This window comes from Lupinus angustifolius, chromosome LG03, assembly GCF_001865875.1.
Source record: "Lupinus angustifolius cultivar Tanjil chromosome LG03, LupAngTanjil_v1.0, whole genome shotgun sequence".
In the NCBI taxonomy this organism is placed as follows: Eukaryota; Viridiplantae; Streptophyta; class Magnoliopsida; order Fabales; family Fabaceae; genus Lupinus; species Lupinus angustifolius.
Genome location: NC_032011.1, coordinates 8,654,130 through 8,659,981, shown reverse-complemented (window position 1 = coordinate 8,659,981; position 5,852 = coordinate 8,654,130).

Below are 5,852 nucleotides of genomic sequence, written 5' to 3'. Positions count from 1 at the left end.
TATATATATAGGAATATATATAGGAATCTGTTTACATTACACTCAATCTCAGATATTCGTTTTCTTAAATCCAACAGATCAAATGGGTGAATGCAATTAGTGTTGAGAGAAAAAAAGAGAAATCTTAAATAATTTTAAGTTTCAACCATTTGGTCCATTGGATTTAAGAAAATGAATGACTAAGATTGAGTGTAACTAGTGTAACTTGAATGTAAAAATAAAAATAAAATTCATTCCCCATATCTTATAAGTTGAATCTTAATGAAATGAGTGAAAGTACTACGGCCATTGAATGAGTTCAAGATATAAAGTATCAAATATATTTTTTACATTCAATAAATATATATATATATATATAAATTTCAATTTTCATTTTAAGACACTATGACAAACATATTGTGGACTATAAATTTAAAAAAGTGGAAAACTCAACCAAAAACATCAAGCAAGAAACAAGCATAAAAGTGGGAATTAGAAAACCCAATTGTTACGGATAAAGCACTATGCTGAAACACATAATCGGATCAATTGAGAATAAAAGAGAAACAAGTAAAGGATCAAGAGAATAACGCACAAGATTTAACATGGAAAACCCCCTCAGTGTGAGAAGTAAAAAACCACGGGCGATCACAAGCAAAGTTTCACTATAAAAAGGAGAGTACAATACATTCCTCTTATAATGATGAGGACAAAAAATAATATGATCTCTCACAAATACTCTCTCAAATGAAACAAAAATTCTCACCAAAATACACTCAAGACTCTTATGTTTTGCTAATGGTGCTGTGAGGATTTTGTGATGAATAAATATACCACAACTCTTGCCCTTTTATAGTAGAAGAAGAAGCTTGGAAACTTGGAGGCCAAGCTTGAATATCTTGGAGGCCAAGCTTTACTAACTTGCTCTCCAAGTAGTATATGTGAGGCATATACATCTCAACAATCTCCACCTTGGCTTGAATTTGATAAGTTGTTTATTGCCAAATAAAGTCCCGAAGGGCACTCAAGTGTCGTAGAGACCAACTAATTCCAGATAATGCTGAAACTTGGTATTTGGAAGAGGCTTGATAAGCTTATCTGCTGGATTATCTGATGTATGAATCTTTTCTACTATAATTTCATCAAAGTAATAATATCTCGGATAAAGTGATATTTTACATCAATGTGTTTGGTCTTGTGATGATAACGGCTATTCTTGGTCAAATGAATAGTACTTTGACTATCACAAAACACTTTAAGAACACCCTATGTTAGACCAAGTTCATTTACCAAACCTCAGAGTCAAATAGCCTCCTTCACACCCTCTATTGCTAAAATATATTCTGCTTCAATCGTAGATAATGCAACAATGGACTGAAGAGTTGCTTTTCAGTTAAAAACACTATTACAGAGAGTACAAATGTAATCAGAAATAAATCTCATTCTATCAATATCACCACCATAATATGAATCAACATAACCTACAACATCATCGGTTGTAGCCTTGCTTCTGTCAAATACCAAGCCAATGCCAGAAGTACTTTTAGATACTGAAAAATCTGTTTTACAGCACTCCAATGATCCTTTATAGGATTATGCATATATCGATTGACCATGCTAACAACATATGATAAATCAGGTCTAGTGCACACCATAACATACATAAGACTACCAACTGCACTAACATAAAGAATATATGGCATACGGTCCATCTCTTCCTCTGTGTGTGGGGAAAGATCTGAAGATAACTTAAAATGTGCAATAAGTGGAGTAGAAACAAGTTTGTAGTCATTCATATTAAACCATTCAAGCACTCTCTCAATATACTTCTTTTGAGATAAGAATAGTTTACCAGCTTGACGGTCCCTACGAATCTCCATACCAAGTATTTTCTTGGCTGCACCCAAGTCCTTTATCTCAAACTCATATTGAGTTGAGTTTTTAATTTCCTGATTAAAGACTTGTCACGTGAATCAATTAACATTCATCAACATAAAGTAACAAGTATATGACAGATCCATATGGAGATTTTTGGAAATAAATACAGTCATCAAATTGACTCCTGCAATAACCTTGCCCAATCATAAAAGAATCAAACCTCTTGTACCACTGCCTAGGAGCTTTTTTAAGGCCATATAAAGATTTCTCCAATTGGCAGACAAGATGCTCATTCTTAGGAACAATAAATCCCTCGGGTTATTCCATGTAAATTTCTTCTTCTAGCTTTCCATGTAGAAAAGCTGTCTTTACATCAAGTTGCTCTAACTCCAAATCAAATAAAGCAACAAAAGCAAGCAAAACACGAATGGAAATATGACGAACAACACGTGATAATATCTTACTAAAGTCAATACATTTCTTTTGATTAAAGCCTTTAACAACTAGTCGTGCTTTTCATCTCATATCTCCAACCTCGGGAATGCCGTCTTTCTTCTTATAGACCCATTTACATCTCAATGGTCGTTTGCCTTTGGAAAGCTCTATTATAACCCAAGTACTATTCTTATGAAGACTTTCAATTTCTTCATTCATAGTCACTGTGAAGAATCAACACAAGAAGCAACTTCTGTATAACTGGCAGGTTCAAAAGCATCGTTTACTTCTTGTGCAACTGACAATGCATAAGCAATTAAATTGTCACCATCAACGTATCTAGCCGCCTTTTTAATCAGTCTTCTGGTTTTGTCTCGGACAATATGATAATCATCTTGCCGCTGATGAATAGGAGAAGTGGTACTGTCATCATTATCAACTTAACAATCATCAATGCTAAACTGATTTGTAGAGGAAGATGAAACATCAACATTAGAAGTTGTAGGCTTCACTATCAACTCCACCTTCTCGCTAGTAGCTTGCAGATTACTTGTGCTAGTAGAAGAAGACACAACAAATTGTTTTCCAGAAGATAATAATGCATCCTCATTAAAAGTCACATCTCTGCTAAGAATTAACTTTCGTGACATTGAATTAGAATACCGTAAGCGATATCCTTTACACTTAGATGCATAACCAAGAAATATGCACTCAACAGCTCTTAGAGCTAACTTACCATCATTAACATGTGCATAAAAAAGACATCAAAAAATTCTTAAATTATAATAATCAACAAGATTACCTGACCAAATTTCTTCTGTGATTTGGAAGTCAAGTGCTGAATGTGGAGAACGGCTGACCAAGTAACAAGCAGTAGATGCTGCTTCGGCCCAAAATTCACGCCGATGGCATAACCCAGTATTTGAAAGCATACAACGAGCTCTCTCAAGTAAATTCTTGTTCATCCTTTCTACACCACCAATTTTTTGGGGATTCCTTGGAATGGTTTTGTGTATAACAATACCATTATTTGTGCAGAACTCATTAAAGTCACCATTGCAGAAGAGAACTTGGAATATATCCTATATCTGACAATGTAGGTTTTTGAAATGTTAGATAGCCCAACGGTAAGAGATTAACAATTTCAACATATTACCTTTTACCTTATTGTACATAATGTATTATCACTATTTAATTGAGAATTCTCCAGTAGAGGAACACACAGTTTCAATTGGTTGATATTTTCACCAAGCCTATATCTGACAGTGTAGGTTTTTGAGAGTAGCATACTTTGTGATATTCTAACTTGTCTTGAGTATGCTCTCCCTATTTTGTATGTTCCCCCTTTGATTTAGAGTTATGTGCTTGAAATAATTTTAAGTAGAAAATATACTCTCCCAACTTTTCTCCCCCTTTTGACGTCATCAAAAAGAAGAAAAGCTAAGAGTCCAACATAATATATATATATATATATAGCATACAATATGTATATAGTCAAACATAAAGGTAACATAGTATAGCAAACAATTAAAAGATGTTCAAACATTATGCAAAACATAACCATAGAAACAAATGTCAACAATCATGCAACATTACAACGAGAAATCCTAGACAACAAATATTCTAAGACTCAGGCTCAGTGCTATCGTCATCAAGATCCATGCTATTGATCTTATAAGAAAGATATTGAAGCTCAAATTGGACTTGTTTATTTTGAGCATCAAGAGCATCCCTCGATTAGAGATGTAGCCTCGAAGAGAGAATAACTCGTCCATAATCATCAGATTTGTAGGCATGGCAGCAGATGAAGAAGACTCAGCATGAAACTCAGAAGGTTGATGTTTAGGAGGGTTAGGAGAAACATTTGGATAAGTAGGTGTAGCTTGTCGATCACTTTGATGCTTATAGATTCTATCAATGGGATCTTGAAAGCAGCCAATTTTGTGGATCACATCCACATCAATTTTACAATCACGTGTATTAAGTGTGACTTCGGATTCACCAGCAGTGGATACACAAAAATGCTCGGGTATGTTGGTTATGAAGATTGCATAAGGCAAGGGGCTGTGAGTATCTCACACAGATCACATATGTCTCATTATTGTCAAAGTCCAATTGATTGAAAGTTTATGCTTAAGAGTATACATCAATTGTAGTTCCATGTCATTGATTTGAGAATGATTTGAATATTTTGGAATAATGACATAGCTCAGAAAGTAATGAAGCAAGCGATCTTCGAGATTGAGATTTCCTACATCAATGATATCTCTACTCTTTACAGTTTCACCTAATGCTAGTTGGTTACACATTTCTATTTCTCGTTTAGAGAATCTACACATAGAGTAGTAGAACTCTTTTCTATCATAGTTATCCCATTCATATGCAAGACCGAAATCTTTTAGCTATCTTGAGAAGGTATATCACAACATATTGAACAGAAGGTTTTAACATCTAAAACAATTTATTTTCCCTTCACGGAGGATGTTAAACGATTTCTCCGAAAGTTCAAATTGCATTAAAATACTTTAACAAGTTCAGGATAATAGGCATTTGATTTTTCACAAAAATAAAAAAGATCATGTTGCCTAAGTAGAATGGGGAAATGGAAATCTTCAAACTCAAAGTTAATTACGTTGTCATATTTAGGAGCAAATATGGAGTGTCCAATTAAATGTTCTGAGAAAACTTTGCGTTGTTCATCATTGGGAAGAAGACGTGCCAAATCCAGAGGGTTAGCTTCAAAATATGAAGTACCTTGCTTCTTTTGAGACACATTGGTACGTTGCTTCTTAGTCCTTGATGATGAAGCCATTTGATTGAAGTTTTGAAAAGTTAGGTTTTAAGGTTTGAGAGATTTGAAGATTTTTTATTTAGACTAATAAACACAAAATCTATAGAATAGAAGTATTTAGAATTGAAAAAGTAATATGAAATGACTCAAAAATCATGCAAATCGGATCAACAACGAAGATTTTAGAAGAAAGCTAGGGTGAAAACGAAAAGAGGGGTTTGAAGAAGAAGAAGAAGTGTTTGAAAAATGAGGAGAGAAACTTAAATACTAGTCAGATTAATCGGTTACTCAAAGTGGGTAATCGGTTACTCAACATAGAGAAATTCCTAGATTTAAAACAACAACCTTAGGTAATCGATTACGCATATGGGTAATTGGGTACTGGAATTTCTTGCAAAAAGCAGTAATCGATTACTCTCCAGAGTAATCGGTTACTTAACCCAGAATTTCGAATCTTCAGGCATACTGATGCATGGTAATTGGTTACTGAACATATGTAATCGATTGCACACCCAAGAATTTAGCAATTTTAAGTACAAGTAGGCATAATATAAGGACAATGAAACAAACATATAATCATGAATAAGCATTTAAAAGAAGTAAGCTTCATCAAGTAGGCCTAATTCTCGTCTAATTTTATAGAAAGGTTCTTTTTCCAAAGGTTTAGTAAATATATACGCTAGTTGGTCATGAGTATCAACAAATTCTACAGATATATCTTTCTTTTGGACTATCCCTAAGGAAGTGATATCTTATATCTATGTGTTTG